This window comes from Barbus barbus (genome assembly GCF_936440315.1).
Source record: "Barbus barbus genome assembly, chromosome: 25".
Taxonomy (NCBI): domain Eukaryota; kingdom Metazoa; phylum Chordata; class Actinopteri; order Cypriniformes; family Cyprinidae; genus Barbus; species Barbus barbus.
The window spans coordinates 22,331,229-22,343,342 of NC_136753.1; the positions used below are offsets into that span (position 1 = coordinate 22,331,229).

At 35.6% G+C, this 12,114-nt stretch overlaps 1 protein-coding gene across 2 annotated transcripts in view; it reads left to right on the forward strand.

Moving 5' to 3' along the window:
* Positions 1–12,114, forward strand: part of LOC306844479 (SLIT-ROBO Rho GTPase-activating protein 3) — an 85,107-nt gene that overhangs the window by 1,273 nt on the left and 71,720 nt on the right. The gene's annotated exons all lie outside the window — the stretch shown is intronic.

Sequence of the window (12,114 nt, forward strand, 5' to 3'; positions counted from 1 at the left end):
CCACAATAACATCCATATAATGGTTTGGCATTTGTGCATCAAAACCTGATTGCATCTCATTCGGGCTTCTTGCTGCCAGTTCTTCTTACCCCAGTCTTTGATTTTGTGTTTGTTTGGCTGAAGTTGCATTGTGCAATAGATGGGTGGGATGTCCTTGCTGCTTTGTAGCCATCTGTCCCTTCCTCATGTCAAAAATGTGTCCAACAATAACAACATTAGTAACTTTGATTCTGTTGACACAGGGTGTCGTGCAGCCACAGGAATGGTTTGATATATTCAAATGTGTTTTATTGCAGTGACTCATGCGCTGTTGCACATAAATTCCAGCTATTAATGGTCTGCACATTAAGTGTTTGTGCACCCATATTGTGCTTTGGTGGAAACGAGAAGCTTGTGTGAGGGTTTTTGTTGCTGGGTAGAATGGTGTATTGTAGTGTCACGCTCTCTGCACAGATGGGTGGAACTTCAAGGCGACCAGCGAGTTTGGATAATTCTTCTCCTTTGTTTACAGTTTACTGGACTTTATTGGCCGATCTTGTATTGAGGGGGAATAAACAAAGATCTATAGTCACTATGTATGTAAAGACAAGCATTCTAGTGATCAAGTGAGGATGTTTTAGTTGGTGGTCTGTTGTTGTGAACAAGATGCCCAGTTATATATTGTACCCCTCTGTTTACAATATATTTTCCCCCTCAATGGACTTGAATGACAGTTTTTGTTTTGACTAAATGTGTCCATTCACAAAGCATTTTAGTGTCTGTAGTGTATATTTGTTGTTTGTCAGACTGAGCTTTTCAATGTTTAGAAACTAGCTAGGTTTAGTCTGATAGGGCGTTGCAGAAGCAGTTCATTGATTGGCTACTTGACAATGACGTTGAAGGTTCAAAGGACTCTGGCCATTGAAACGAATGCCTGGATTATTTGTAAACCCCAGAGAAAGGGTGAATAATAACTGAGAATAGTCATTAATTATTAATGGTTAATAGTACAAACACTTTACCAGTCGCATCCATTTAAAATGGGTTTGCTTATGCACCAGAGCGGGGTTTGGTGATTTCTCCCAGTTTTCTTTATTAATATTTAGCATTTAAAACTGGCTGTCCTGAATTGCAGGGATTAAGTGTAATGTGATGCACACTGAATCTGGTGGGATTTACAAAGTCTGTTCCTCTACTCAAGAAACCCTTCACACTAAATGTCTCTGATGTGATTCTCGCTTGAGTAGCTTTTGTTAAAAGAGAGTCTTGCCCCTCAATGTTTGGGAAGGCCACATGTCTCTAAAGCACAGAGGGGCCCGTCCCATACTTTGGATTTACATAACTGTTGTGATCTATAATACTGCCACTCTCTTTTTGAAAAAATGCCATTAACATTAAAATGTGGACCAGCCCAAATTGTACCAAAGAATTTAGAAAATGCCAGAATATACATAAATCCAGCTGGACTTGCTAATATTAGTTGTAGCAATATATTTTAATTTAATAGTAATGATGATTATTATGAAACGATATAATTTAATATATTTAATATATTTTTATTAAATAGTTGTTAATATTTATTTTAATATTTTAACATATTATAATGTTTTTTATAATACATTACTAATATTAATATGATCTACAAAATGCTCTATTTTATACATTATTTCTTATGAAGCATTTCATTTCGTTCCAGGTATTGGTTTGATACCGTATTTGGTTTTGGTAATGCATGTAGTGTGGTGATCTTTGAATTCAGAAGGTCACAAACCATAGTCAGTCTTTGTCAAGTGCAGATCTGGTGGTTACACAAGGGAGATGTAGTCTGGAATAGTAATGAGCTTTATCGTCAATCATTAGCCTTTTGAGCAGCAAGCAATGAATGACACAGAGTGGCTTGTTAATGCCAGATGGACTCCCATGACACAGACTCATGTTGGGGCTCTGTTAGCTGCTGGCGACCCTTTGATTTCCTGTAACCACAGCAATTTGCCATAGCAGATTGAATGGATAAAAAACAATAGCAATATAATCTTGATGTGGTCAACTAGCTTAAGTTATATTGCTACATTTCTTTGTAACAATCAGTAAAGTGTTTGGTGCAAATGAGACTATAAATTTCCATATATCCACTATCAAATCACCATTTTCACTAATAAAACTAAATGCGAAACAATAGTGACATATTCAGATGGTGCCATTTGTCAGCAGCTCTGCAGCCATTAACACTAACTGCCCTACTGTCTGGCACCTCTCTTTTGACGTAAACCCTAGAGAATGGTGGGGAAGTAAAACATGTTAGGTGGAAATTCAGAGACGTGAGCTGGTGAAGGGCCGCATATATATAATCGTCACAGAACATTTCACCTACATAATGTACGAAAAGGAGGTTGGGAACAGCTAAGCAACTTTTGTTGTGAATAATTGAAGGCACAATGAATTATGTAAGAATGAAGATTGAAAAGATGAAGGGTAAAGCAAATTCAAGTACAAAAAAAGAGAATGTGTAAAAAAGAAAGAGGTGGAGTTGTTTAAACTTTGTGGGTTAATCTTTTGAAAGATTACTACATTATTCCAGTCTTCAGTGTCACATGATCCTTCAGAAATCATTCTAGTAATAATAGAGCACCACATCAGTATTTTAGAATGATTGAATATTAGTAATGGCTGATGAAAATTCAACTTTGCCATCACAGAAATAAACAGCATTTTAAAATATATTCAAAATCGTTGTTTTAAATTGTATAATTAAAAAATTTTTTTTTTATTATTAATCCAAATTAGTGAATAAGGCTGAAATTTATCACATGAGTGAGTAAATATCTGGCCCAATGGTTAGAGAATCCAAAGGTTGCGGGTTCGAGTCTCGGGCCGGCAGGGATTGTAGGTGGGGGGAGTGAATGTCCAGTGCTCTCTCCACCCTCAATACCACGACTGAGGTGCCCTTGAGCAAGGCACCGAACCCCCAACTGCTCCCCGGGCGCCTCAGCATTAATGGCTGCCCACTGCTCCGGGTGTGTGTTCACGGTGTGTGTCTGTTCACTGCTGTGTGTGTGCACGTTGGATGGGTTAAATGCAGGGCACGAATTCCGAGTATGGGCCACCATACTTGGCTGTATGTCACTTCACTTCACTAAATTATAACAGAATTTAATTTTTTTGCAGCAAACCTTTTAAGAGAAACCTGTGTAACCCCAAGGGCCGCAAATACTAACGACACATTTCAGTGATCTTTCATGATGTCATATCAGTAATGATATTCAATCCAATTATAGTCATCATCAATGCATACTACACAGTCAAATCACCATGTGAATAACAGAACAGTAATCACCAAATCATCCTGATAACTTCCGTCTCTAGCGTATGAATCCAGCCAGGTAGCATTAACTCACACTGTGACAGAAGTGATTTAAATCTACATTTCATTATGAGCTTCCTGAAACAGCCCTAAAGAGACCTAACCACCGCAAACCAATCACTGCGCAAAAGACTAGCATAATATGCATGCCTGTGAAATCCCCTGTTAAGATGATAAACAATCCTTATGAGCATCTGAGAGTAAATTAGCATAAACCCGCCTACTCCCTGCTCATGCATGTTTTCCAAGTGGAATCTTGCTGAATTAAACAGAAGCATTGCGCCCCTGACACATGCACATGCAAATTGCATAATTAAAGTTTTGAAATTCACAGGAGCCTTTCAAGCTGTCGAGATCAGTACAGAAGAGGGTCAAATGCAAATACTCTAAATGTGCTATTTACATGTATTCAACAATCAAATTATTTCACTCATCCAGACCAAAGATCAAACTATAGTAAAATAAGTTTAGACCCAAAACAATAAAAAGACACTAAATAGTTCTAATATTAATAACTGTGTTGACAAAGCTCTTTGAAGGAATGACTCACGCAAAATGAAAATTCTTTCCCATCATCTTAGGCTGTTGTTCCAACTCTATGATTTTCTTTCTTCACAAAGACATGATAGGACAGAATGTCCGAGGTTCTAGCTGTTCTTAGAAAGTGGATGGTGATTTGGACTTCTAAGCCCCAAAATGGACAAAAAGTGGCGAAAAAGCATCAGGAAAATAGCTGTTGCACACTATAATCCAAGTCTTCCGAAGCCATATAAGAAGAGCTTTCTGTGTGGAATGTATTTGCTGAAAATCTTTCATCCCAAAATCACATTCATGTTTGCAGACAATTGGAGCCTTGAGATACTTCACGCCAGATTCAACATACGTGACTTCAAATGCTATTGGTTCTCATGTGTCTGGTGACCACAAAGAACTAATTTGCACAAGTTAACAGTCCCTGGTTACTGTCTATTTTATTGTATGAAAAAAGACAGCTTGGATATTTTGCTAAACACTTACTTTTGTAATATGTAGAAAAGAAAATCATACTGATTTGGAATGACAGTTTTGACTATTTTGCTCCTTGTAAAATCTCTTAGAAGATTTACATTTACATTTATGCATTTAGAAGACGCTTTTATCCAAAGCGACTTACATTGCATTCAAGTTACAATTTTTACATTTTATCAGATCTTGCGTTCCCTGGCAATCGAACCCATGACCTTGGCGTTGCTAGCGCCATGCTCTACTATTTGAGCTACAGGAAAGCCAATAATTGTAAATGTATTGTGTAAATGCATGTTTTTATACAGCACAGTTTTTTAGTCATACTGTAGCCAATTATTATTCTTATTTTTTTACCCTTGCATTTATTGATAAGTAAAGACACTTTTTTTAAAAAACTTATAGGCTAGTTTAGTCTAGCACGACACCCAGCTATATTATGGAATTTAATTATGTAAATAAATTATATTCTGAAATGTAATAAAGCTGGTTTCTTTTGTATGCGGAAAATTATATGCAACAAGTTCTACCAGTTTTTTGTTTAATGTTTAGCTCTTTGTCTGAGGTTTTCTCAGATTTCTTTTTGTTCTAGTCATTCAAAAGAGCTCAAAAGAAAAAGAGTTTGAAAGAAAATGGGGTATGTACTTACAAAAAAACAGGTTTAACTTGATCAAACAGTTTTATCTTCACCTACACTGTAAAAAAAAAAAAAGTTGAGCCAACTTAAAAGTTTAAGGGTACCAGCTTCAGCAGATTTCTGAGTTGACTCAACTTATTTTTTAGGAAATTTCTCAACTTTTGTTGTATTAACTTAAAACAAGAAGTTGAGAAAACTCAAAAATCTGCTGAAGCTGTATTTTTTGTTTTGTTTTTTACAGTGTAAGTGACTTGCTTGTTACCCTCTTTACTAAGAAAAAAAAAGATTTGTCCGCCAACTTTTAGTATTCATCAAAATGAATTAAAACAGTGAAATGCAAACTCAGAATATGATGCAAACCTGCAATAATTAAATATATTAAACAACACAAATGTATCTAATCCCATTTTATTAACCAATGCCTTTGCTGCTGACCTCTGATGATCCAGTTCAACCATACTAATAAGCAAAAATGACTTTAGACAAACTAACAATTGTGCTTCATTGTTTTTTTTATTGCTGAAGAGTGTTGAACCCTCTTCTCCTGCATTCTACTTTACAGACGTGAATTTACTTTTACTTCAGCCTGAGGTTTATTCATTAAACTTTTTGGTGTGAAAGGGCTTTTACATTTGCTATAATTAGAACTTCTTGTATTAAAAACAATCATATATTTAAAAAGTAAGACAAAAGTAACTCAAAACTAACGTAACGCATTACTTTCCATAAAAGTAATATAATTAGTTACTTTTTTACTTTTTTTTTAACACAATATCGTAATGCATTACTTTTAAAAGTAACTTTCCCCAGCACTGATGATTTGTTATGGCAAGATGCTCAAAGAATGTGAGATATGACACAGTAGTCAAAGACCGACAGATAGATTCTCTGAATGGTATGACTGTGGCGACAATGCTTTAAAGCGAATCATTGAATGCTTCAGAAATACAAGAAAAACTTTAGATAAAGTACACCTAGTCTTGTTATTGTAACACAACTGGAAAACATCTGTGCCCGAGTGTCTTTTTTTCTTTCCCTTTTGTTTTAAATTCTTTTCATCATATGAGGCTTGTAAATTGGTCTACCTGCTCCAGAACTTAGCTATAGACCCCATTTGACCATACATCACACAGCAGGAATGTAAATGACAGGTTAATGTGGTCCAGGCCAAGTGGCCGGCAGTGATTCATGGTTCTACCACACACAAACGCACTCACAGATGAACACACCACTCAATAGTTTGTGCAGGGCTGCTTAGTGCCCCACAGTCATGTGATTCATAGATTGCCTTTCCCATTCACTCTCAATGCAAACAGACAGTGACTATTGCCATAGCAACTAATATTCAATCAAAGCCTTGTGCAAGGATGTCCACTAGACAAAAACAACACTAACCGGTGTATGTATGTATTTATTTAATTTTGAAAATGACTTTCATTTTGTAACCTAATTATGTTTCATATTATAGGCCGATTCATAATATCTAAAAATTGTTTTTTTAAAAATAGTTACTCTCTACAATTAAATGATTTAATATGATATTTCTTATCTATTTTCAAATGATGTTTGTATATTTAATAATAATAAAATTAATATTAATAGCATAATAAATAATAAATTTTTTTAGGTTACCTGACAAAAATTTATTCTTAAAGTTTTTAATTTTATTCTTATTATATATATGGGTAGTTGACATAAAATACTGTTGCGAAGTTGATATGTCCTGCAGTTTTAAAACAGTTTTTCTTTTATAATTATTATTCATTACAGCTTTTATGACCTTTGAATTGAGGGACTTTGGGATATTTGTACTTCAAAATTCATTCGTCACACTGCAGGAGCAATTAAAATGACCTAGCGAAGACAAAAAAGGTGATTAAAATGTCAAAAAGGGAAATGGTGACTTTGAGGGATCTAATGTGTACATTTTGCAAATTATAACCCAACATCTTGATATGGATTAAAAAATGAGATGGACACATTATGGATCAACTACTCAAGTTTTTTATTTATTTATTTTTTAAATTGTCTGAGACACTTAATTTCTGATCAGCTGGTTGCTTATGAATAAATAGTTTTAAGACCCAGCGGATGACTGCCGGGTTAAGGGCCCCAGAAGGACCAGGGGGTTGTGCGCTTCACCTCCGTCCAAGCTGTTCAGCTGCCACACAGCTTTATTTGCATTTAAATAGAGAGCCTCCAAGTGGAGAAATAGCTGGAGCTGTAGAATTAGATTTTTTAGTCTTTCCCCTCACGCAGAGGAACGAAGGATGGGGAGGGTGGATGAGGACTGTTTCCTGCTTGTCCTCTCTCCTTTTCAGTCTTGTCATAATCAGAGTGTCTGTACAGGGAGTGTGTTATGTAATGGGTCAGGGTTTGGCAGTGAGGGTCTGCCAGCTTCCCATTGCCTCTTTTTTGGGCAGCGGGGCAGGACTGCCCAAATGCCTCCTGTTACACCCCAGGACAGAACGTTATTGGTAGTGGTTTATTTTGCATATGTCTCAGTCACTACATTTGAAATTGAATGCTGAATACTTTATAGTAGCTGCTTCGTTTGGTTTGAAACTTGCTTCGCGACTGTTAATAAAGTTTCTCTATAGTATGTGTGTAGCATTTGAATGGCAGGAAGATACTCTGTAGTTTTAAGAGTTTGGATTGTTGACAATCTAGTGCATTTTTTAAAACTTGTACTGCACATACAAAGTGAAAAACCATGGTTTGCTTTTGTTTTGGTACCTTTCATGGTTTATCTAAAATAGTTAAGGCTTAAGAAAAAAATTGACATTTGTGTTGACTTTGCTATCAAAAGTACTAATTTAAAAAGGCAACTTAGAAAACACAATGTGCAGTTATGCAATTTTAGTTGTGGAAATTTAGTTTGCTTCCTAGTGCCAACAAATCTTGGTATGTTTCAAAGATTTGCACATTGTGTTGACCTTGTAAACACTCCAACTCCAAAAAGTTGCATTAAGCAATCCAAAATGAAACTGCAAATTTTCAGACAGTTCTTGCCATTTTTGTGTTCAGTATGCATCAGATGGTTGGGAACAGACTGTGGGTGGTCTGTGGGTGTGCTGTCTGAGTCTGGCATGACCATATTCAGGCCTTCTTTTCATAGTTGCATTGATAAAGCTCAAGCCTCATGACAAGAAACCCAAGTGCTCAAGTTTTTTTTCCCCCCATTTACTTCTTTCACTCCTCCTTTAAACCACTGATCGTGGTAATATGTGTTGGTCATGTGATCTGAGCTTTGTTTTTAGGCCTTTTTGGTTTCTCCTTCTGTCATTTTCCATGAGTTTCTTCCTCTGTGATCTGAGTTAAGGGGAGAGAGCAGGTGGTTTGTGTTTTTGGCAGGGGTCCTTGGCGCCAGGCGGTGTTTTAAAACCTCAGCAGTGGCTTTATCCAAAGCGACTTCCATGCATTCAAGTTACAGTTTTTACATTTTTTATTTTTATTTTATCAGCTCTTCTTTATATCACTCTTTATATCACTCTGTTCACTAGAAAACAGGGTTCCAAATTATTACTGATAAGCTCTACACAGCCTGAAGGTAGATATAATGGAACTATAATGGATGCTAATTGTGTAAACTGAGTTTATAGCTGACTAGATGGGACTGGATAAATACACATAGCTGTCAGTTGTGTCATTTGAGTTTCCCTATTAATAAACTAGACTAGCTTGCTTACAGAGATTTTGTGGGCTTTTTTCTTGTTATGGTTACTGCTAAAGGATGGGTTTTTTCTTTGGTTTATGCTTAGTTGGTTTTGCTGTGTCAAAAAAAAAAAAGGTTTCTTAATGGCAGACTGAACTTCTTTCAGACTGCTTACCATCACTATTCAGACACCTACTGACTCTATCGACACTATTGACTTACTGCAGTCTGGATGATCTTTCGAATGAAGAAAGCCAATTGCAGGGGTTGTCTGTCTTCTTCAAGGCTATCTATAGCTTCCAGTTGAAATCCGTTTAACAGAAAACCTATCATTACAGGCAGATGACCTTGGAGAAAGTTCTTGGAGCAAAGCTTATTTAGAGCATCAAAATATTTTTTATATTGTATGACAACTCACTTTCATTTTTAGGTTTCCATTGAATGAACACATTGGTATTGCAAAAAAAGTAATCAAAATGTACATGGAAGGCAACAGTAAAAATGATGCCAGAAGGTTAATTGGGCAATTTACATAGTAGAGCTCATTTCATCAAGTGTACATTGATAGTGGGCATAATTAATAAAAGACAGTAAACAGCAGCAAAGGCATTATTTTTTGTTGTATTTTTTTATATTGTTGATTTTTCGGTTTTATTTCAGTGTGTTTAATGCTGAAGCAACAGTTCACAGGAAAAATCACCCCAAAAATCTAAATGTACTGATTTCTATTAGTGTTCGATGGAGGAAAATATGATTTAAATAAAATGAGGATATTTAGCAGATTATCTAGGCTGCGTTTTTGTTGAAGAGAATGGCAATTCATACCGTCAAGCTGAAGTACTTTGTAACTCTCATGACATTTATAAGGCCTATATAAAAAATCTTGTGTGATGAATGGCAAGCAGCACGTATGCATCATTAATTGGAGCTCATTAATGTCAACTAAAGCAGAGTTGCATGTCATGGAACTTAAAAAGTAGCTGATGCCCAGCGTGAGTGTTGCTGATACTCATTTTAATTACAGCTTTCTTCTTTCTCCTCAGTAGCATTATTGACTGGACTGTTTTAGTTTTTAAATGTATCTATCGACCAACATGGCAGCACATTTTAGTTTAAGTTAAAGTTCATTGCTGAATTTTTTTGGCAAGCTCATTTTGTAAGGCAATTTGTGAATCAACCTCTCTGTTCCTTTTTGTAGATCTGTTGATAATATAAAGCCAGGCTGATGTAGCTAGGAGGCAATTTTTACATTGCAGCTTTCTGGAATCTCTGAGGTAGTCATTATGAAGAACATATTAATCGTATCCTGAATCATTCCATTGTGGTGAAATTGTCCCACTGTGCTAGACTGCCTGTTACCAGCATATGTCATGCTACATAGGAATTCTGTCCTTCTCCAGACCTTACTGTTGTGAATGATTTAAACCAGAGTGTCTCAGCTGGGGTTTGCTGCAGGTCCCAGATTTATTTCACTGTACAGAAGCAAAATGCTAGTGAATTTACATTTAATTTATTTAGGGTCTTATGTTCTTTTACCTTGGCTTGTTTTTCTCATGATTTAAGGATGAGGGCAACCATGTTGGCATCTGCATAATTTGATTTGATATGTATTGTTTTTATATTTATTATTATTTTAATATTAGTAATTGTAACAAAATATATTTTTAAAAATTAATATCTTAGTTATGCAGAATTATGTTTTAATTTTTTTTACTTTTTTTCCCACTACCCACCAGTTGAAAACTACTGTTTTAAACCATTCACTTACACTGGTACCAAAAGCAACGGGTTATTTCTGGTTACTAGGACCATAATAAAACTCATATATTCCTCACGTATATGTATATATATCATCTCTCTTTTTTATCGCATTTTCTCTATTGTTTTCTGTGACAAGGTTATTTAGCATCTCTGAATCAGGGTTATTATAGTTAACTAAAACTAAAAATCATTAAAAATTAATTTTTATTACTTTAAATAAAATAAATGTTAATTGACATAAAATGGGATATATATATATTGTTTTACATTTATTTCAGCTAATTGCCACTTGAAACTAAAAATAAAAAATAAAAGCTATATAGTCACAAATATGAAAATGGAAAATCTAAAATAAAAACTGGTTCAAAATAATAAAAACAACACTGCTCTGAATAACACTGTTAACAGATAGGAATGTGTTGAATTGAATTGTATTGACGTGTGAGTAATTCAGTATTTACAACCTGTCTTGGTTTACTGTTCTCATGCTTTAAAATCCTTTATTAGTGAAAGCGCCTTATACCTGGTTATTAAAGTTTTAACTGAATAATAAAATTCTCGAATTCGTTGCATCATACCCAACATAAAAGGATCTAGATTTGTGTCGATGGCCATTGTTGTTCAAGTTCTTTGTCTTTACCCAGATGCTCTTAACCAGCAACTGACATAAATACAAATGAGCACTGCAATTTTGACATTTTGTATAGCCAGCGGGAAAAAGGCTAAAAATGTATGCCACAAAAGAGGTCAGATGATTGTCTTGTCATGTTGCCTTGTGTAAATGTGCACGTGTCAACATCTCGGTGCCCTCCATCTCTCCTCAGGCCTTTTCCCAGGAGAATACCCCGTGCGTTGCCGTAGAGACAGTGTACAGTCATTTTTCTCTGTGAGTGGGACTGGCATGGAGACAGCTGTGATTGAAGGCCCAGCTCTAAAAGGGACATGTCTCGAGTTCTCTAAAGAAGCCAGATCATGTAACATAGACACAGGATGCTGATGGTAATACTTCAGCTAGGGAGGAGAAATCAATGCGTTAAATAGATGGGAAGCTGGTGTTTGTGTGTGTGTTTGTTTGTGTGCGTGCATGTGTTTTTGTGTGTGTTCATGTATTTAGTGTGTGTTTTGGATTTGTCTGCTTGGACAAAAAGAACAGAATTACATTATCCTCTTCCTGGACAGCGATATTGCTGCAGTATTGTCTCATGTACCCAATTTCAGTTAATTGATGTCCTAGGCTCTCTGCATCAGCCGTGGCGTGCAGATGTTAAATAGACTTTCCATGTGGAGTTAGGAAGACAGTTGCACGCGTTCATGTTCTGAATAGGGCAGGCAACCTAAAGCTTGTGTGAGACTAATTGGCTTTGATCAGGAATTATAAAATTGAGTGAGTGTGTATTGTGTGTATGTGCGTTTATCTTTTTCTGTTGTTGTTGATGATGATAATTTTGAAATAACTTCCATAATTTTATCAACATTTAATTTTTGCCATCATCTATCAATTTAATATTACTGTTAAATATAATCTTTGGTAGCACCTTAGTTTAAGGACCAATTCTCACTATTAACTTGCTTATTAGTATGCATATTAGTAGCATATTGGCTGTTTATTGTTATTGAGCACATATTAATGCCTTATTCTGTGTGACCATATTTTAGATCCCTTAATCAAACCTAAATTTAACAACAACCTTACTAACTATTAATAAGCTGCAAATTAAG